The following is a 23,479-nucleotide window of genomic DNA, read 5'->3' as shown; positions in this document are numbered from 1 at the left end:
TGAATCTTCATGACTCAATAATAAACAAAGAAAAAAGAATAAGCAAAAGATTTTTTAAAATATTTGATATTTGATAACCTAAATAAGTATTAGCTGCAAAATTTTAAAAATTTGCTAAGATATGAAAATAAAGCAGAATTACTTTTGAAAATGAAAGTTGACACTGATACTCATGACACTGATACATGAACAATTGGCAATAGTGAAGTCAAAGATTTGTATACCTTTCAAATTTGCAATGACATTTCTTGGTCTATATAGGTGTTGAACATGTATGTACATAAGAAACCTTTAGAATGTTTTTTTTCTCATTTTATATGTATACATTTATAAAATTTTCTGTCAAAAACATTCTATTTATGATTGAAAGAAAATAAGCCTTGTAAGGATGCTGAATAATGTGTTAAAATTACTTCTTCCTTGAAGAATGATATCAGTGATGATACCATTAACTAAATACAGATTTAATAATAAATAAATAAATAAACAAGCAAACAAATAAATAAATTGACATAAATATAATAAAGAAATATTTATTTTAAATTGTTAAAAAAAAAGGAAACTTTTCCATTTTCTATACAAGAGGAAGTGATTTAGCAAAAGACTCCAGAGAAATGATTAAGTTAGCAGTAGTTATCAATGATTTCCTGTTTTCTGAGGCAGGTCCCAAGCTCACTTTCTGGTTTTATTCACCAGTGAAAATAAAGCTTGCTATAATTTGATATGCCTAGAGTTGGGGCCTTCTGCAAGGCAAGATTACGGGTCAAAATTTTTAAATCTTCTTCAAATTTCTAGGGGAGGAGTTTTGGAATTGAGAATTTAGTAATTTTATGTAGCAGTGACCTACAAAATCCTGTTATCCCAAGCATCCAGGAAAATATTGCTTTGCAATTAGGCATTAGATATTTCTGAATCTTTTCAACCCATGTAAGAGATGTATCAATATATCAAATGGTAATCCATTTCCTAAATAGAGGATTTTTTCCTGGCAAAATTTTGTCTTTGGTGTTTTATGCCCCATTGGAACTAATATGTCAAGAGATTTATAGAATCCTCTTGAGAACTAACTAAATATAATAGCAAATTATCTATGTACTGGATGATGCTGAACCTCCTGAAAAATTTGAATTGCTAAGTCAATATTAAACAATAACAGAAATAAAGTAAGATTCTATGAAGTCTTGGGGCATTATATTTGGAATGTATTGTTGAAACCTCCAAGCAAAAATGGAAAGCTACCTCTAACAAATATAGATCACAGGCCAGCATAAACTTGGGTCATTTTTGAATGAAAGCATTTCACTTGGCCAAATGCAATAAGTATCATGATCAGAAGAATATATGTGTAAAGACCAGATTTGGAAACGAGGCCAGGAATGGTCCTAGCATTGGTAGTCCCCAGAGTTGTATGAGAAAGAAAAGACACAAAGAAGAGAATATGAAGATGTCTTCAACAGATGAAGATGCTATCACAGCACAGTATGTGACACTGGGCAACTTGTAAACCTTTCAGCTGAAACATGGCTAAACCTTGCAAACAGCAGTCCACTGACCTAGTTCTGAAGTAGTAGGTACTTTTGTTGCTCAAAATCTTTTTAATCTTGCAGACAAACCACTTAAGAGAGATGGATATCAACCTCTCAGCAAGTGCTTCTCAGTAGTGAAGACTAAGTAGCTCTGAACAGAAACAATTCAAACTGTGAGACTGAAATGGATCAAATGGCTCAGAATCAGAAAGAGTAAAGACTCAATTTACTGGTTGGCTAGACTGGCCTTCAGGCAGCTGAGGCCTACAGTCCTGTGCAGAAGGCCTAAGCTCTCAAGGCTTCTCTGGGTGAGACCACATATGCAAATCTTGGTGTGATCTCAAGAAAAGGATTACAAGAAAAATGAAACTCATGAATATTTTAGTTTGATAAATTAAAAAAAAAAAAGAGTTTTTACTTTCATTAAAGACTTTTAAAAGAAAGAACTGGTCAAATAAAGAGAAAAATGGCACATTGGTAGTTCACATTTTACCATCAATTGGTTAGATGGTCTTGATGTTGAATGTTTCTTCTTTTCCATGGCTTGTTTCAAAATGCAGGATCTTCAGGAGATTCCTCTTGTTTTCCCTTTTTTGGTTATTTTTAGAATGCCAGGCTTTTAATAATATATGCCATTTTTAAGCTATGTGATGTAATTCATTCAGTGTTGGACAGGACTATGCTAAGAATAAACATGTAAGATTTTCTTTTCTTTCTTTTGAACAATCTACTGAAGAAATAAATTGAGCTCAACAGTTAATCATATTCATTTAAGAGAATATAAAGTAGTTGGAAAATTATTGGAAGTCAATAGAGCTACCATTTTAATTGATGTATCAAAATTCATCAGAGAAGAAAAAAATTGTTTGTAGAAAGCAATGATGGTACTTTCACAATATTTAGTCACTAGCATTTTTTAAAAAATTGAAGAAAAAACTGTATCTATTTCAGGACAAGCTACATGAGTCAACAAGTACTTTCTGCCAAAAAAATCTTCCTAGAGTGCTGTAAGAGCAATTCAACCCTCCCAGAGCTGCCAATTATTTATAAAACAGTGGTTTAAATTTAACCTTCGATTGTACAGAATTGATGCCAGATTACTAAATGCTTCTACCCTAAATTCGATGTTTGATAAAAAGGGGTTATACTTGTTTTTGCTGATTACTGCAGACTTATAGAAATGATTGCTTACCATAAAATTTTGCAAATTTGGCTGGTTCATTTGAATCTCTGAATATACTGACATCTATAACTCCTAAAGGAAAACATCAGGACCTCTGTTCATTATGATGCAACCAATAACCTTCTGGGCCGAACCCACTGAAGAGAAAAGGAAATGGGACTAAAAAATTATGTTCTAACCTTGACAATTGCAATGATACAATTTTTAAAAATTTTCGCTGGAAGTAATAATGTCCCCTAATCATGGGCGGGGTGAATTCACAGACTATGTTTCCTCCATCATGGCTGGCTTCCTTCCACCACTTGGAAGCCTGAAGAGCCCGCTTCTCAAAGAATCAGGTTCATTAGATGCTCACTTAAAGGTATTTTGATTCAGTGGCCAAAGAAATTTCCAAGAAAAACTACTTTGGAGAATTCTGGAGTAAAATAAATTGTGTTGTGTCACATTTTTATCTTCCTAGAAACGTTTATGTAAGAACTTTTGTTCACTTCTCAGTAATAAACCAAAGCAGGCCAATCAGCTTGTTCTTAAAATTTTACAATACCAAAAGTACAGATGATGCAGGCAGCCTCTGTGTTCATGTCAAAAGCACATGATTAAGTAAAATATATGTCTTTAGAAATCAAAATATTGTGTTATTTTAAAATTTATGATGGATTTTTTTAGTTTTAATTCATTTTTAAAATTTTATTAAACATGAAAGAATAAAGCATGAATTTAATAAAAATTTCATTATTTTTCTGTCTAATAGTGAAGAATAGAGCATTTTACCCTTATCTTGCTATAATTTTTACTCTAACTTATAATTTGAGATTTTAGATTCACGTTACTGAAAGATTATACATTTTGAAATTTTATTTTAATAATAATTATTTTGAAATTGCATTTTTATAACTTCAACAAGATATTTTGGGGATGATTTTGTGTTTTAAGATTTCTGCACTGTCTATTTTTTATTCCATTATTTATATATACTTGAATTCTTTATTTTGATTTATCTTTCACTTATAATATATATGTGAGTGATTTGTTTTTTAAAGGTCTTGGCATTTTTAGGACTGTCTTTTGTTTCACTTGAGTATGAATAGATCTGCTATGTAGTGCATCCAAGCATGGCTTTAGATTCAGCAAGCATATTTTTCCACTAGTCTTACATTCTGATCTCATTTTTCTCACTTAATGAATTTACACTACAGCACTATATATGTAGTATTTTATTTAATCTTGTAGAATATGTTACCTAAAATTTTTCTGAAACTTACTTCTGTTTCTTAATGTGACATTTATTCTTAGATAATTTCCTCTTTTAAACTGCATGGTTTCCAAACATCCAAAATCATTTTTGACTCTGGTAATTCTACGAGTGGCATTTATCTAATTTACTTGGTGTTAGTAGCAAAAAGTATATATACTTGGTGAAAATCATATATGAAATCATAACCACATGAGCAATTTTTGCATAATAGACACGTTGTATGAAAAAGAAAATGTACTAGAGAAAAATAGTTCTTAAAAATCAAACATTTCATTTCTATCTCTTTTTATATAGATAGTCAAATAACTATAGAAAATGTTAAGATGATCATAGAAAACCCATTTCAGAAAGGTCTATTTCTTTTTTCTTAAATATTTAATATTTTTCCCAGAGCTATGAATGCTGCTTTGAATTAGATACTTCAATAGAAATTGAAGAGATATTTATACATGTTAACCTGTAACAGTTTGCCATATACAACCTCTTGCAAAGATGTAATGTCTACATACTTATGCCTAAACTCTTCATGAAATGAAGCTCATTTCAAACAAGTAGGTGGCCAAAACTGATAGGATGCATATAGGGCCCTCTCTTTTTGAAGTGCTCTAGCACAAAGCTTTTTATGAAAAACAGGTGCCCGCATGTTGAGATTTAAGCTACTTGATTGTATTTTTCTATTGTCAAGGGGCTAACTTTTTTTTTAATCTATAAAATGACAACTACTCAGTCTATTAATTATTGAGGCACAGTTATTAGAACCACAAAGAGCTTAGAGCTTTTGAGTATCAGAAGAAAAATGCCAGTTATACTACATCTCTGTAAAGACCCAGAGTTGGATAATTTAACTGGCATTAGTAGCATTTGTTTTAAAAAGAAGGTGAATGCTTAATGGATAGATAATTCTCTGAGAAATTTAAAGAAATAATGCATAGATGCTTCAATTTTTAAACATAAGATTATTTTTTTTTATTATTGTATAACCAGTATATCACTTAGGTGTTAGATGGAACTTGCCTGCTGGGGATTTGAATGACCTTTGTTTGGACCACCCAATTTCATGGCATATTACGATTGAGGAGCTGTCTCAGAATTTCTGTGATTTCCAGTTTACTGAGGACATGCTTCTCTTAATCAAGGTGGCTCATTCTCACCAGTTTTCCCCCCAAAAAACAACTTCCACCAACTTGTTTGTGAATTTAATAACTTTACCTATGTGTTACAGATTTATGTGCTTTACATTGTGAAGTTACACTGGGAACTATTCTAAAATTTCATTGTCTGATATGGCAGTCTTTGGCCACATGTAACTATTGAACACTTGACATCTGGCTCTTCCAAATTGAGATGTACTGTAACTATAAAATACATATTGGATTTTGAAGACAGTACAAAAATACATATAGTAAAATACTAATGTTTTAACATTAATTACATTTTGTGATTATAGTATTGAGTACAGATTGGATTACATATACAATTACTTGTTACTTTTTACCTTTTTGTGTGACAACTTGAAAGTTTTAAATTATATACATGGCTTACATTATATTTCTATTGGCCAACACTGATATAAAATCATTTCTTCTCTGATTTTAGATTGATTCCTTTTTCAGAAATGAAATGTTTAATTGATTCCCTTGAAGATACAAATTAGAGATTTTCTAACTTCCACCCTTCCCCATTTGGCAGGGCATTGTGTGGGGAGGTTTCTTGCAATAAACCTGTTCTAAGGTAGAGTAGGGGGAGTGTGAGATCATTTTATTTTTCTGCTCATTAGTGGCTTATTTTCCATACTGCCTGTTTCAGTATTACTCATACTTACTTTTTTTCTTATAACTGATGAGGGGAATCTATATTTCTTCACCTTTAGGAGTTGAGATGTCTTTAGTGTAAATGTATGCATCACCATTCATGTCGCTACTGACATTGAAACTTCCAGATCACGAGAAATGGCAGACACAGTAATCATGCAGTCACTACTCGGCAATGGTTTCCTTTCCGTGTCATAGGCATGCAATTCCTCTTGGGACATCTGCAGCTGCTTTTAATGTGAGCCAGCACTGTTAATGCCTGTCAGTGGGATACAAATGAACTCATGGCTGTTGTTGGCTAAGAAAGAGACCCTGTCATATCAGAGACGTGCTTGAAATAGGACATTTCCAAAGTCTTCATTGCCTAAGGGGCATGCCTGTACATGGGTGTTTGCTGGAGCTTTATTTCATCTAGGGCGCAGGCAACTTTTCATGTCTATATGAGAATTTTTGAGATGTTCGTTCATTTTTTCAACTTGTTCTCTCCTGAAATATTAACTTGTTGAATATTACTGGCATCTAGTATAATAAAAATTTTAAAATAAATTTGTGTTTCTTATGCTATTCCTCTAAGAGTTTGAGAGTGGTAAGGATGGGGGAAAAAATTAAAAACAAGGTCTCAGATCAACATATGAACAAATTTATTTTGAAAGTGATTTCCAGGTATAATGATATTTCAAAGCACATCTTTCTTTTCTAACTTCAAAATATAGTTTTAAATTCTAAATGAAGTCAGAGAAAATGTTTAAAAATGTAATGGGATTTTCTTATTTTAATTTTTAGTTATTACTAATAAAACAAATATATGATTTTTTTTTACTAAAATTAGATTTAAACAGGGAGAAATATATCTTAAAATAGTTTTAAAGTAGTGCTTTAGTGTTTTTTTTTAAATCAACCCAAGTATCAAATGATTTTAAAGACAGTTAAACTAATCTGACTATTTTTCCAGAGGATTTTTCTATTTTTATTATTTTAAGGTAGCTTATATATATATATATATATATGTACAAGTATAACTTCTTATATAATTTATTTTTTCTAAAGAAATTGTTTCTAGTAATACGTGACAATTGAACCATTATTATGAATAAATAATAATACTTAAAAACTAAACTTAATTTTAAAGCAAACATCATAGAGCAATAAGCAATGTAACAAAATAGCACAGCGATGTCATTACGACCCTTCTCTAATCCCCACTTCCATATGCATCAGGTATCTTACCTGCAATCCCTATTTCTCAGCCATGTTTTCTCTTCTAGCTGAAGACTAATAGATAATTAAATTAACAGTATTATGGCCCAGGGTAATAGCACACTGCCTGAAGTTTTATTTGATTAAGTCATTTTAGATTGTTTCCATTACACTTTTCTATTACTAGTAATAACGGCAATGAAAACTAGCATTCACTAAGACCTTAGTATAAAAAAGGTACTGTCATAAGAGCTGTACGTGTATTAACTCACTTAATCCTCATAACTGGCCTATGAAATAGAACTATTACTCTTCCCCTACTAGTAAGGTGAGGAATCTCAGCACATCTAAATTAATTTTATAATATACTACTTTTTAGACTGCCATAAATTTATTTTATTATTGTTGTTTATTTTGCCAGCTTCCCAGAGTAATTCCTGAATCAATGTAAATTTTTTATTTCAAAATTATATTCTGAAACAGCAAGAGAATGGAAAAACAAATTTCAGCATATTCATGCACTAGAATACTTCTTGACCATAAAAATGCCCAATTGAATGCATTGCATGGACAAATTACACTTTGGCAGGGCAAAAGAAGGCAGATGTAGAAAAGACTATACTGTATGCTTCCATTAATAAAGAAAGTTTTAAAAGAGACAAAATTCATCTAAAATTTAAAAAATGAATAAACCAGAACAGTGGTTGCCTCTGGAGGATTAGGGGGAGGGTGAGGAATGGTGGAGGCTGACTGGAATGGAAATATGGGAACATTCTGGTGAAAAAGAACTATTCTATGTCATGATAGGGGTATTGATTATCCGAGTGTATCCATTTGTCAGAATCTTTCTAAGGCTAAGTTTTGTGCATTAAAATGTATATTATTTTACCTAAAGAAAAAGAACTGTAAATAGAGTAATTATAGCAGTAATTTGGGATGGAGGTATAAATGATTCATGAGTGGATAATAGTTGAATTGAGTGATGGATACATGGAGGTTCATTTTTCTATTCCAGTTTATTTGTATATATTATAAATTTTTCATAATATAAAACTGAAAATATGCCTAATAAAGAGCTTTTTCTAAGGCTTTAGGACATTGGTACCAAAGTTGGATAAAATGGAAATAATGCTTCCTAATAATCATAAATACAAAGACTTAGATTATTGGAGAAAATATGGGAAGGAAATAAAAACTTAGGTAAAACTAGCTTCAGAAATACTTCGAGAGGTGAGAGTGATGATGGAGGAGAGTTGTTTTTCTTGATTGTAAAGTTCCAACAAAGAGTGAGTTTTTTTTTTTTTCTTTTCTAAACAGGACCTACTTCTGAAATGAGAAACAGACAATGTTTCTAGCTTTACTCCACACTTTTTGACTCTTACTTGAATGGCAATTTCCATTGTGTGTGTGGTCCATCAATAAAAGTCTTTTTTTTTTTTTTTAATAATGATCTCATTGAATCTCCTATTCACAATAAAGTCATTTTCATGCTAGGTGTGTGGCCTTAATAAGAATCGTGTTATGAAAGCACAGTGTGCATTGTGTAAGTAGTATGTGAATACTGATTTCAATATTAAACTATTGCATTTCTTGATAATGCTTGAAAAAATATAATTTACAGTGTATTCATAAAAGGACTAGAATAATGTGTAGGGTCATTTCAATTGGGCATTTGTGGCTCATATCTGTTTAAAGCTATAAAAGCTGTATTTTTCTCCATAAAAAAGATTTATCTCATTCTAACTTTGCACTTCAGATTTATTTCAGTGCACTAATAGTAACAGAAATGCGATTTTGTTCTAACACGTTTTAGAAAGCTAAATGGACTCATTATTTGGTTATTCTCAAGTTCTAATTCTGAATTCCAATGTGTTTCCATGGAATGTACTCCACTACATTCGGAAATACAGGAGAGAGGGACATATTTAGAAACAAATAGTTGGCTAATGTATTAGCTATTTTATAACCACTTTCTTGGCCATTTGTCATGTCATCCTGAAAAACCACAGAATCATCTATTTAGCACCCAGTTTTAGGCTGTTGTATTTTAGCTAGAGACCAGCAAATAATCGCTGCACAAGGTCAGAAAATAAATGTTTTAGGCTTTGTGAGTCTTAAAGTGTCTGTTGCATCTGCTCAACTTGGTCATTGTAACAAAAGTACTCATAGACAATTCGTAAAGGAAAGAGCATGGCTGTGTTCCAAAAACTTTACAAAATCAACCTGCAGGCTGTAGTGTGTCAACCTCTAGATTAGTGCTTCTCAAACATCAATGTGTGTAAAAACCTCCTGTAGAGGTGCCAATTTCTTTTGAATTAATGTTTTGGATTTCTTTGGATAAATACTCAGAAGTGGAATTGCTGGGTCATAAGATAGTTCCATTTTTAAATTTTTGAGGAACCTCCATACGGTTTTCCCTAGTGGCGGCACCAATTAGCAATCCCATCAACAGTACACAGGGTTCTCTTTTCTTCACATCCTCGCCAACATTTGTTTTTTGATTAATTGATGATGGCCATTCTAACAGGTGTGAAGTGATATCTCAGTGTGATTTTAATTTGCATTTCTCTGATGATTAATGACTTTGAGCATCTTTTCATATGTCTATTGACCATCTGTATTTCCTCTTTAGAGAAATGGCTATTCAGGTCCTCTGCCCAGGTTTTAATTGGATCGTTTGTTTGTTTGGTGTTAGGTTGTATGAGTTGTTTATAAATTGTGGATGTTAACTCCTTACTTGGTGTATCATTGGTCATTATCTTCTCCCACTCAGAATGCTGTATTTCCATTTTGTTGATGATTTTCTTTGCTGTGCCAAAACTTTTAATTTGACATAGTCCTATTTGTTTATTTTTCCTTTTATTTCCCTTGCCCGAGGTTACACATCAGAAAAAAAATTTTACTAAGAGCAATGTCAGAGAGTTTATTGCCTATGTTTTTCTCTAGGATTTTTATGTTTCCAGGTCTTATATTTAAGTCTTTAATTCATTTTCACTTCATTCTCGTAATGGTATAAGAAGATGGTCTAGTTTAATTTTTTGCATGTGTCTGTCCAGTTGTCCAGTATCATTTATTAAATAGACTGTGTTTACCCCATTATATATTCTTGTCTTTTTTGTCATAGATTAATCAACCATATAGGCAACCCTATGTACATTGCAGCATTACTTAACAATAGCCAAGATGTGGAAGCAACCTAAGTGCCTATCAATAGGCAATTGGATAAAGAAAGTGCAGTACATATATAAAATGAAATATTACTCAGCCATAAAAAAAAAGAATAAAATCTTATCATTTGCAACAACATGGATGGACCTGGAAGGTATTATGCTAAGTGAAATAATTCAGACAGAGAAAGACAACTACCATATGATTTCACTTATATGTGGGAACTCAACTACAAATCAAATGAACAAACAGAAATAGATTCATAGATGCAGGGAACAAGCTGATAAAGATTAAGAGGTACAAATTAGTAGTTACAAACTTGGCATTGGAATGTGAAGTAAAACAGGTGTCCCTAGCCCCTGGGCCACAGACTGGTACCTGTTAGGAACCGGGCTGCACAGCAGGAGGTGAGCTGCCAGGAGCAAGCAAAACTTCACCTGTGTTTGCAGCCACTCCCTAGCACCAGTATCACTGCTTCAGCTCCACCTCAGATCATCAGGCATTAGATTCTCATAGGAGCACTGGTCCCTGTTCCAAAAAGTTTGGGACCACTGATTAGTAAAGCATGGGGAATAGAGTCAATAATATGATAATAACTACATATAGTGCCAGATGGGTACTAGACTAGTCAGGAGGGATCACTTTGTAAATTATATAAATGTCTAACCACTATGCTATATACCTGAAACTAATATAAAATAATATTGAATGCCAGTTGTAATTGAAAATTTTTTAGAAGGGGGGAAAAAGGCAAAGAGTAATAAGAGGTTTAAATTTCCAGGTATAAAATAAGTCATAGGGATGTGGTGTACAGCATAGGGAATATAGTCAATAATATTATGATAGTATCGTATGATGTTAGACGGTTGCTGTACTTAACAGTGATCACTTCATTGGTATATAAACATTGACTAACTACAGTGTACTTGTGAAACTAATATAATATTGTATGTAAGCTGTATTTTAATAAAAGTCTTTTAAAATATCAGAAATTAGAGATTCTGATTCACTAGATATGGTGTGGAGACCAAGAATTTGAGTTTTAAACTAGTTCTCTATCCGAATGTAGCTATGTAAATGTAACATTCTGCACCTCAATTTCTATTGCTCTAAGAACTCTAGTATCTTCCCTTCCTGCTTTGCACACTTTAATAGTAAAGATCAAGTAGAATAATATAGGAGAAATTTAATATATAGAATACACAGTTTTCAAAAGCATTTTATGATGTTAGATTCCTATTGCTAATGTAACAAATATTCACAATCTTAGTAGCTTCAAACAATACAAATTTGTTGTCTTACAGTTCTAGAGGCCTAAAGTCTGAATTAAGGATTGAAACTGAGGTGTCAGCAGCACGAATTCCTTCTAGAGGCTAGAGGAGAGATCTGTTCCTTGACTTTGCCAGGATGAAAAGGCTGTCATACTTTGAATCAGACTCCCATATCACATTACCTTTTATCCTTCTCCTTCCATCTGCCTTTCCTTTATAAGGATCTTTTGTAACTATATTTGGCCCATCTGGATAATCTAGGATAATTTCTCCATCTCGAGATCCGCAACTCTCTCATATCTGTTAAGTCCCTTTTACCAAGTAAGGTAACATATTCGCAGGTTCTGGAGACTAGGACATGGTCATCTTTGAGGGCCATTATTCAGCCTAACACATAAAGCACTAGCAAGACAGCAAAATAGAAATTGAGTTTTCAGTGGAGAGAGATTGATAGGGCACAGAATGCTGAAACCTTCCTTGCCAAACTTAAAACCTTTTTGGACCCCCAAAGGGCATTAGCATCCTTTTTTGCTGGGAAGTTTTGCACAGACCTGACCAAATGGTACCCTAGTGAGATAAGCCTAGAGAAATTAGAGATTCCTTTACTTCAGCTATAGGAAGGCCTAAGTTGTCAATTATGACATGGGACAATAAACATTTTAACAACTTTTCCCATAAGCCTACATTGTACTTTAGCTCTCTGTATTTTAGTACTCTGATTAAGATACAAGGATTTTGACAAAGAAGGCCAAGGTATAGTGGGAGAAATTCTAAGGTTCTCTCTAATCCTTCAATAGTTTGACTTTAGTTCATTTCTAATATTTCTAGAGAAAAAAAGTTTTTTCCATGTGAAATTGCCCCAGGCCTGTCTTACTGTGTCAGCCCTTGGGAAGAAAAGAACAGCATCTAACATTTCAAAGAGATGAAATGTAGATTAAAATAAAATGCTCATAACATTTGGTCCAAAAAGTATCCTGTCCTTGACCAATCCATACTGATGGATCCCTCTGTAAGGAATGTAGCAGCTAAAGCCCAGGCAAGAGGCAGAAACTACACACTTATTTGAACAAAAATAATGTAATATTTTTTAAAAAATGTTAAGTGTGAAAGAATTGAAAAAGTAAACAGTCACAAAAAAATTAAGATATCATGAAGGTAGAAACTGCAGAGGGCAGCTCCATCCCTACTGGTGGTAGAACAAAGGGAAGAGGTTGGAATGATTACAACTCAAAAGCCTGGCAGAAAGGTCCTGTAGAGCTAGGACACTGAGCTCTGAAAAAGCTGGTTCTGTTGTCTCTTAGTTCATGGAAGAGCCTAGCCATAGGGATTCACAGCTCTGGCAAGAGAAAGCTCACTTCCTCATGTGGGTGTTGCTAAGGGGACCTGACAAGGCTGAAAAAATTGCAAAGTTGAGTCAACTGCTGCTATTGTTATGAACTACTTCTCACTAGGACAAAGAAACATTGTTAATAGGATCAGGATACAGAAAGGAAAACCAAAATGCAAAATCAAAAACGTAGGTAAAAAAGAGAGAGCAGACACCTCCTCCTTTCGCCCCGCACTCTCCCTCTAGTTTCCCATCTTGGCAAAGCCAAACAAAAAATCAGTTTTCAAAGCAGAAATGTGGTTTGCGGAATTCTAGACGTGGCATTATGAAGATAGGTCTTAAGAGTTTCTTAAATGTGAAGCTCAAAAAGGGGCATCAACAGTTAGTTGACATCCTCGCAAGGCTATATTTTTAGTGAAAGGATGAGCTATGAAAACAAAATACTTCTTACTAGTTAAGTAAAAGAACAAAGAAGCTTTTGTCTTGTTTGTATTTTGGACTCAATTCTGGGAGAGAAAGGAAAAAAATAACCTTCACTGAGTATATATAACCACAGGTCTGCACCCACAGAGGACTGGAGTTCAAATTTGAACCAGAAAAAAATCCAACTACTCCCAACTGAAAAAAATATACAACCAACCTACCAAGCTAAAAACATTTAGTGAAAATTTGTTCTTGGAGTGATTAACAGAAACAAATATAAAACCAATATGGAGAGAAATGTCCTCAACTGCATTAAATATGTTCTTAAAATTAAGTCATTCTTAGGATGAACTCAGTATAATGAATTCATATGAGAAAATAACTCTGCATTAAATAAAATCAGCAGAAACAATATGTAAAAGAAAGGAACTTCAAGATTTTTAGATAATATAATGATCTGATATAGACTATAAAATAAATGTTTAAGATATAGACTTATAAGCAAAATGAAATCATATATCATCAGTTAGGATTCCCAGAAGTGGTTATAAAAGTCCAAAAATAAAAAAAATAATAATATTAAAAATTAAAAAGCAACAAATGTTTTAAGAATTTGCTGAAGAGAATTAGTAAGTTGAAAAATAAATCTGAGAACATTGCTTAGATTGTAGTTTAGTCACATTAAAAAAAAGGAAAATATGAAAATGAGATTAAAGAATAAACATTGTATGATCCAATATACATTTAATATAGTTTTTATAAGAAGACGATAGTGAGAATCAGGAAGAAACTATATTTGAAGTGATAATGGATGACAAAAAAGTGAAATTTATGTTTAAGTTCAGAAAGCACGTTGTGTCTTGAGTTTGACAAATAATGCTAATATCGACAATTAGTATATTTTCTAAAAGAGAAAACCCCAAAGTGAAAGATTATCAACTAAAAAAACATACTGCCAGGAGACCCCAGGCCATCAGCTATGCGCAAGTGAGCTGGTCAGAGGCTCCCACAGAAGGTTAGTGATGAGGATGACCTTAATAGAATACTTGACGTCTTTCAGTTTTCCTGACAGGACATTTAGACAACTAAGGTAAAATTAGTGACTAAATAATTAGAGAACTAAAAAATGGAAAAGTAGAAATTACTGACTCCAGGGAAAACAAGAAATCAGACAGGAAGGGAAAAATGCTCATAGACTACTCTCTATGGCTCAGCTGTGAACAGTGTTTATGGTATTCTTGTCAACACTTGTTATTGACCTAACCCAATAGTGGGAGACAGGAAAAGTATATGTATATGTATAATGGAGCAGTGAAGAGATGATCTAAGACAGCTAAAACCTCATCTTTCAAAATGAGAAGCTAGTGGATAACACCTACAATTAGAAAAAAATATATATCGAGAAAACATAGATATATAAAAATAGTATCAGAATATTCACATATGCTACATTTATGCCAAATACATAATAAAATATCTCTTTATGGAGTTCAATGTTTTGAATAGTTTTCTAAATCTAATTATATTACCTTTTGATTTGGTAATAATTTGTTTTAGAAAAAGATAACTAAATGTATTTATTTTGTATTTTAAATTTCTCTCATAAAACTGCAGTTATTTTTATGTTAATAATGATATGTGATTAAGTTTATTTTAAAACCAACAGCTTCTAAAAAGATAGAGCACAATTTACATTCATATTGCCAATTCTTGGGCTCAAATAACAGCTTGTTAATTTTGTATGTTAACTTCTAAAATGTTTTCTAAGTTACTTGTGATTATTTTAGAATTTCATTGTAGAGAAGAATGTCTTACAATCAGAAACCAATATATTATAGATCTTGATTCTATGTCATTTATTTTTATATATTTGCTATTATTATTATCTTAAGCTATAAATTTTATTGATGAAACCATTATGAAAAAAAGCATTTTTACTTATCTTCCTAAAAATTAACTGGAAAGCTAGGAAATAATTCTTGGCCTAAACAAACTTTGAAGTAAAATAAAATTATGGTATTAAAATTAAATGATAGATGAAAGGATTACATTTATAATATTTGAAATATGCGATTATGTCAATATCTGGCAGTATGGTTTTTTTATAATCGAGTTTTTATTTTTGACAGTGCTATATAGGCACATGTTTATAGCGTCAAATAGTCCTATAGGCAGAAATATAAATTTCATCCACTATTTCCATACCTAGAGCTACCCACATTCAAATCTTTTAGAGCTCTAAATAATGTGTTTATAAGGCTGTTTTCTCGATATATATTTTTTTCTAATTGTAGGTGTTATCCACTAGCTTCTCATTTTGAAAAATGAGGTTTTGCTTATTTTGTCTTGAGATCTTGGAGATCAGTAGATTTTTTCATTTGTTAATTCTATCGAATGTTCTATTTCACTATAGAAACAATTGTTTTAGTAGTCTAGGATTTCGTCAAAAAAATTTAATTTTTAGGAAAATATGCCTAAGTACTATGGCATCATATTAAAACAAACATGAACGTTCTCTTTTCTGTGAAAAATTGTGTCTAGTATAGTAAAAGATTCAACTGATTGACAGGAAAGATGAGGACTATATTTAAAATAGAACTGGTATTTACTTATGATTCATTTTGTTTAAATAGATTCCTCCTCCTCATTTTGCCATGACTTTCCTAATATATTTTTATATTACAGCAGAAATATTTTCGCTCTTTTTAAAACATTGAAATGTATTTTAGTTTATTATTCTGGTTATGAAAGTAAGAGAAGATGCATATTTTACTCAAATTTAAGATAAATAGAACCAAAATAAATTTTACAGAAAACTGATATTACATTTCTTCTAACTCTTACTGTTGATCTGAGATAGTACATCCACATTCAGAGTTTCAACTATTACATTTTTAGTCTTTTAATATCTGATGATTTTGCTTCTCACCAGGCCTCCAGAACCATAGCACAAGGGTCTCATGATATCAGTTACACTTTTTCCACCTTCACTTTGGGATATCTGGTTCTTTTCCACAGCTTCCACTTACTATGTCTTTCTTGTAATGCTTCTTAGAGTCAAGGCGTAATCTGGCGTCTGACATATAGTAAGCACTCAGTAAATGCAGGTATTCCTTTATTCTAGATATTCTTTAGTTATCAATAAGTCTTATCTTCTAATTTCTTTATTGCTTAAATTGAAGTCTTTTTTCAGAATCCCGTGTCTTCAGTTACCCCATCATTTGACACAGTCAATTCATTGGAATAAAAGTTTTCTATTGCATTAAGCAAATAAGCTAGGTATTAAGGCCACTTTTATATATTAAGACCACATGTATACATCAAAAGACACTCAACTTCACTAATCAAGGAAACACAAATAAAAACCACAGTGAGATATATCACCTCACGCCTATTAGAATAGCCATCATCAAAAAGACAAGAGATAAGTGTTAGTCAGGATATGGGATAAAGGAACCCTTTTCACTGTTGATGGGGATGTAAAGTTGTGCAGTCACTATGGAAAACAGTATGAAATTTCCTCAAAAAATTAAAAGTAGAACTACCATGTTATCCAGCAGTCCTCCTTCTGAAGAATATATATATATATATGTGTGTGTGTGTATATATATGTATGTGTGTGTGTGTGTGTGTGTGTGTGTGTGTGTGTGTGTGTATGTATTCAAAGGAAAGGAAAACAGGATCTCAAAAAGATATCTATACACCCATGTTCATTGCAACATTATTCACAATAGCCAAGATATGGAAACAACTTAAGTTTCTATCAAGAATGCTCTCAAGATGAATGAATAAAGATATGGTTTATATGTACTATAGAATATTATTCAGCCATGAAACATAAGGAAATCCTGCTGTTTGCAAAAACATGGATAGACTTTGAGGGGATTACACTAAGTGAAATTAGTCAGATAGCAAAAGACAAATACTACTATGATATTACTTATATGCGGAATCTAAAAAAGCCAATCTATAAGTATATCAAATCAACCAGTTGTACATCTTAAATGTACACAATATTGTATGTCAACTATATCTCAATAAAGCTTGATAAAAGAAAAGACCACTGTATATCCATTTTATTTTCACTGCTCCCCTAAATCGAGACAGGTCTCTTCATCCCTCAGTGATCTCTATTCCCTGCTTTTATTCATACCAGGATACTCTGTTCCTTTCTTCTGCCCTTCAAAATTTTTCTGACTATAGAGTTCACAAGTCTCGTTTATTTTTACCACAGAACCTTAGATTTCATCTGTGTCACATTGATATTATATTTAGTTGTTGATTCTTTTATTTCATTTTACTATGCTGTCTTCCAGAGACAATTATGAATGCCCTGAGAGGAAAGAATGTGAGCAGTTCTGATGCCTCTCAAGAGCACTGGCTACTGCACTGTTTATTGTACACTCTAGAAGCTTAAATTTATGTTCATTTTAATCCAGATCGACCATGTAATATCAAAGCAGATATTATGACTGATGGATAGATGCTTTTTATCTCCTGGCAAGGTATCAGTGGGATAGTTAGTTCTGTTTTGTAAAGCAAACCTCTTATACAATAATATACATTATTTTTGAGAGTACTAATCGAGCACTTAAATTTTCTTTGAGACAGTTAGAAAAGGAAAAGAAGATGCTTTTTAAGAGAGTAACCTAAAAATCTTGGAACAGATATTTTATTTTGATTTTAATGTATACAAGATTAACTTGTCCACCTGATTATAGAAAAAACAAGCAGTTTCTTCATTGTTTGAAATTTTGAGATGTGCAGAATTTGCATTGCTAAATGTTAATATTTAATTTTCTTGACTGTGATTTAATTTTTCCTTACGTCAGTGATGTGATATAGTTTTAAAACAACCAATTTAGTAATATCTTTAATTTTTATATACTTTGAAAATATAAGTATTTAATTTTCAAAAGGATAAAAAAAGGCATTTTGTTTCCACCACCAAACAACTATTTCTTCCGATAGCATTTAAACTGTGAGATCAAAAGCACTTCATCAATTTAGACTCTTGGTTGTTTCCTTTAAATATGCTTATTTCTTGGTAATTTCAGAGACCTTGAATTTGTGGTATGTGTGTGTTTCCATGTGTATATGTTTTTATATGTGTTTTTCCTTTCTCCCACATCAATTGCTGAAATATATGTGATTATTTCCTGTTGAATTTGTCTTACAAACAAAAGCAAAAGCTGTAATGGTGTGTTATTAGATATAAGCCATATTCTTTTTAAATTAAATTTATTGTGGTGACATTGGTTAATAAAATTATATGGGTTTCAAGTGTACAATTCAGTAATACATCATATATATCTATGATAGACTCTTGTTTTTGATTATAATACAATGGATGGTCGGCAAACATAAAAACATCACACCTACTCAAGCCTGATTTGTGTGAGGTTAGAGCAAGCGTGTGAAAGTGTCTTTACAGCAAAAGCGATACCTAGTTCATAAAATAAATATGTTCGAAGTTGCAGGAGCACAGAAAGGCATGGCATATGAGAAATTATAACCATACACAGTGACTGTTGAGAAGTAGAGAGGAATATGTTGTGATAGTCTTTCCTAAGTATCAGCCATTCCGGAAAGAAAATACAGATATTGGGGAGCTTTTATAACTTAATTTAAAATAACTTAAATATTCTTAAATTTTCCTTATTTTAATATATCTGTTTTTATTTTTAAGCTACTCAGTCTTCTGATTAACAAATTTTCTACATGATTATGTATTCTTGAAAATCAAAGAAATTAATTGTGTAGAGCATTGAGATTTCTTTCAATCCACAGAGTCTCTGGCCCAGGGTGCTGGGCTGCATTCATCTTGAAGACACTGATAGAGCACATCCAGAAGCTATAATAGAAACTCTGTACCTAAAAAAAAAAACCCAAAAAACTGCTGTATAACCTTTGCCAAGCTGAAATCAAATCAATAATAAATTCTCCTTTACTAATTGAAGTTAGCATATTCCCACTAATTTATACCTAGCATTCTTCAGTGTTTCAGTTGACCTGCAATTATTTTTCATTTTATATATGTAAATGCTTTGTGGTACAGAGTCTGCAAATATCAAGGTTTTCCCTGACAGTGGGGTCACTTACGTAAGGTCATTTCAATGATATAGGTAATTTAAAAAGAAATTTAAAACATAATTTCTGTCCTCAAGGAACAAATGATTTACATGGATAGATGACATATTACAAAATAGTAAAAATACAGTAAAAATCAATGTGTGAGAAAATTTGTTAATAATATTGATCAGTGATCTGTAAACTTTTTAATCAAGTACGCTGAATACTAACACATTGAACCATGCCTCTCCAATACATGGATTTATATTTATATAACGTGTCTATATAGCATTAAACTAATCATACTTATTTTAAAAACAAATTTAAAATAATGAAAGATAATTGAATATAATTAGACTTTTAAATATTTTATTCTCTTTTTCCAATGAATCATCTTTTTTACCCTCCTTAGACATGCACAGCTCAGCTTGATGACCACAGTACCAAAGAGCTTCAGAAAAAGGAGAATAAGCCTCAACTGGCAAAGACTATATGAAGGATTTATACAATCAATGAATAAGAGATGGCATTTTAGAATAGGAAAATGTATAAAAAGAGGATAAAAATGTTATCTTTTCAGTAGAGTGAATCTATTGGCCTGCTCAAGTAAGCAATTTAATACTAACACAAAATGGCCTCTAGGTGTCAGACAACCCGATTTCTAATTCTGGCATTTTCTTTGTGACCTTCAAAGATGAACCTAACTTTTCTAGGCATTAGTGTTCTTATATCTAAAATAGGGATATTAACAGTATCTCCCTTATTGGATCATTGAGAAGATTACATAAATAGTACACATACATATATTAATTGCACGTGCACGCACACACACACACACACGCACGCACACACACACAGTTTTAGCCATTGTTATTAAGACTTGAGTTATAAATTGGGGTGTGACTTGAATAGCCCTGATAATCAATCTACAGAGTTTTGTGTTTCTTCTCAAAGCTTTTGGTATAGCATCAAAGGTATTGAAATTGTGTGAATAAAGAGGGATGGGAAGGCAATAATTATATTTGTAGGTAAGGAAGCCAAAAGTATGGCAGGTAGGAGTTACTCTGGATTTGTAGTAACCGGACCACATAAAAGTTGGTATAAATGAAGAGCTAATGGACTAATCAGGTATATAGAAAATTGTCAAATGAAAATGACTAAGGCGATTTTATCTTTTGTATTCTTGGGTGATGATTCTATAGAATTAACAAATAAATATATACTTTTTAAACTGTGGAGTTTTTATGTTTAAAAGAAAATAGTAAACATTTTCTTACATAAAACTTGTGAGTTAAGAGAAAATCCTTCCTATTTATTGTATTCTCTGTCACATCTAAAACACATGTGCTCTCAGTGTAGGAAGAGTGTGATGGTTTGAATCAGGGTACGTTTGTACGTATATGAGTGAGAGAGAAACATGTTAAAAACTAGTTTAATTATGTAAGTTGAAGTCATTAATTCTGTTTTTCTTCAAAAAAATTTAAAAGAAACATTCCAATTTCTATTTTAAAATGATGAAAGCAATCTCAGATGGATTGAGGGCTTCGCAAAGGCTATTTTTTGGCTTTAATTAGGAAAGAATTTAAGTTCCTATTATACATACTCAATTCATGCAGAAGTTTTATTAAAGGATATGTCATTGAGCACTATGAATGAGAAATAAATGTCATAGTTTAGCTTGTTCCTTTTATAATTCTAACAGACTTCACATCATTGAAATCAGTAGATTCAATATTACTTTTAGCTGGTTAATCTGAAAAGAATTGACAATTCAGACTGGATATGAGACTTTGTATAATTGTTTCAAATCTAGACCACGTTGAAAAATTCCTTTCATTAACAAATAAAATGGGGAGATGCCACAGACATGAGACTTGGGGCAGCTTGGAGTCTGTGAATAACAGCTCTTCAAGTCTGCAATAAAAAATAATCCCCAATAAAACTACATTGCAAAAAAAAGGGGGAAAGAAACAGAATGCTAAAAGTAAAAAAGTTGAAGAGACAGGAAATGAAGAATTTGTGGCGGAAAAAGTACTGAACCGACGGACCGAATAAATGGTAAGGTGAAGTCTTTCCTGAAGTGGAAAAAGGGATTCACAGATGCTGACAATACGTGGGAACCTGAAGAAAATTTAAATTGTGCAGGGTTAATGGAAGCATTTTCGAATTCTCAAAAAGCTGGTAAAGAAAAAGATGGTACAAAAAAGAAAATCTTTATCTGACAGTGTCTAATGATAGCAAATTGAAGAAGAGATGCTGCTGATAAACCAAGAGTTTGTGCTAGAAGTCTAATAATTGGTACCGCAGACAACAGTGGAGAATTAATGTTTCTCATGGAATGGAAAGATTCAGATGAGGCAGATTTGGTGCTGGCAAAGAGGCAAATATTGTGTCCTCAAATTGTAATTGCTTTGTATGAAGAGAGACTATAATTTCTTTTAATGAAGAGAGACTAACATAGATAGATGATAGATAGATAGATAGATAGATAGATAGATAGATAGATAGATAGATAGATGATAGATAGAATCTATAGCACTGGTTACTTTGAACCAAAGCTTTCTATAGTTGCTTTATTTATCAGAAAAAAAAAATTGATAGCATGGTAGATTTTTTTTTCTGCATCAGAGAACAGCTTTTCTAAATGTTGGGAAAATCTGCATTGTCATCACTCAGTCAAACTTTATGTTTAACTCATGTATGTCTAAGGATCATTCTGGGTCTTTGTTTGGGGTTTTTTGGTATGTATACATAAAATACATATGTAAATGGTTCTTTTTTCTTTTCTTTTCTTTTCTTTCCTTTTCTTCTTTTCTTTCCTTTTTTAACATTTACCAAAACAAAAACAGCATTTCACGACCATGGATAAGCGAGTTTCTGGGATGCCATCATTTTCAACAACCTAAGAAATAAGTCACTTCAAGTTAAATTAAAATTTTTTTCCTGAAGATTTAATTTTTGAAATTAAATAGATAATATGTAATTAATTGGGCAATTTAAAAATATTGTAAGTAGTTAAAATTGGACAATTTGAAAGCAGTCATCTCAGACTCCATATGCATGTCTACAGTCATATAAATGTCAGTTTATCTGGAAAACTCCTTAAAACATAATTTTTTTACTACCAACAACTTCCCCACCCAAATGAGAAAACTAGGCAAATCCTGGCATGTTTCAATTAGGCAAGTAAGATTTATTTAAAGCTTCCTTCTAGTGAACCATTCATTTACAAGAAATTGAAATCTTTGTGCTGTTTTCACGAAATGGTCAGCATTCATGGAATATTTAGGACTTCATTCATGGAATGAAGAGTAGACCTGGTGGGAGACTTGGCAATTTAGGACCTGCAGGAATAAATGGGTGAATGAACTTTTGTAATCTAAACTCTTGACCTGCATGTTTTTCCTTTACCCCAACTCATTCCTTACATGTAGGCTCAACTAAGTATTTGGGTTACTGGTTCAGCAGAAGCCAGGAAAAACAATAACTTTGTAGTAATCAGAATGTTATCAAGCTGCATATTGTTTACTTTATTGTAAATACTGGTAAACAGTGGTCAATAGTTCTATATTCCTTTAAAAATAAGAAAAGAAGAAATTCAGTGATTTATCTTCTTTCTTCCTTTATTTTTACATATAAGTTATTTATTTGCCTCCATTCAATTTTTAAAAATTTTTCCTGAGCATTAATTGTCTCATAATATGCAAAAAATAGTCTGGTCTTTATAGTCTCAGTGATCTTTTTACCCTAAAAATTCATAATTCAGTATTTGTTTTTTTCCCATGACCCTGAAAGTGGTCTAAAATCAGAATAATACTAAAATGTGTTTGTTTCAAATGTTTTGTTTCCAGCATGATTGCATCAGATTTTGTAGTAATACATCCATTTAAATATTGAAAAGGTTAACTTTAATTTATTTTAAGTTCTTTATAATTGTGGAGTAACTTAGGATCATATAGAATACTTGAATATAAGTATGTACATTTCTTTATATATAGATGATACGAAGTAAATGATTGTGGAATTATTAAAATCATTGTATAATAGTTTTAGTCATTCAACTCAATAAAACATTTACTAAAAATACCAATTATGAAAAGAAATAGGGTCAAATTACAATGTTTAGTACATAATACAGCAAAACACCAAAGCAAGTAAGTGTAAATAATCAGTTCTTTAAAAATGAAGTCTGCTTTATTCCAAATTTTCCCATTAGCCATGGAATTGTCTTTGTTTTCTTTCTAGA

General features: G+C 31.9%; 1 protein-coding gene and 1 pseudogene across 1 annotated transcript in view; both read left to right on the top strand.

Moving 5' to 3' along the window:
• GALNTL6 (polypeptide N-acetylgalactosaminyltransferase like 6) overlaps positions 1-23,479 on the top strand; it is a 952,184-nt gene that overhangs the window by 226,784 nt on the left and 701,921 nt on the right. The window lies entirely within an intron of this gene.
• On the top strand, positions 21,166-21,665 carry LOC105292206 (annotated as a pseudogene).

The sequence above is a fragment of the Pteropus vampyrus genome, unplaced genomic scaffold (genome assembly GCF_000151845.1).
Source record: "Pteropus vampyrus isolate Shadow unplaced genomic scaffold, Pvam_2.0 Scaffold53, whole genome shotgun sequence".
Lineage (NCBI taxonomy): Eukaryota > Metazoa > Chordata > Mammalia > Chiroptera > Pteropodidae > Pteropus > Pteropus vampyrus.
The sequence above is the reverse complement of the archived record's forward strand: the minus strand, read 5'-3'. Positions and strand labels throughout refer to the sequence as shown.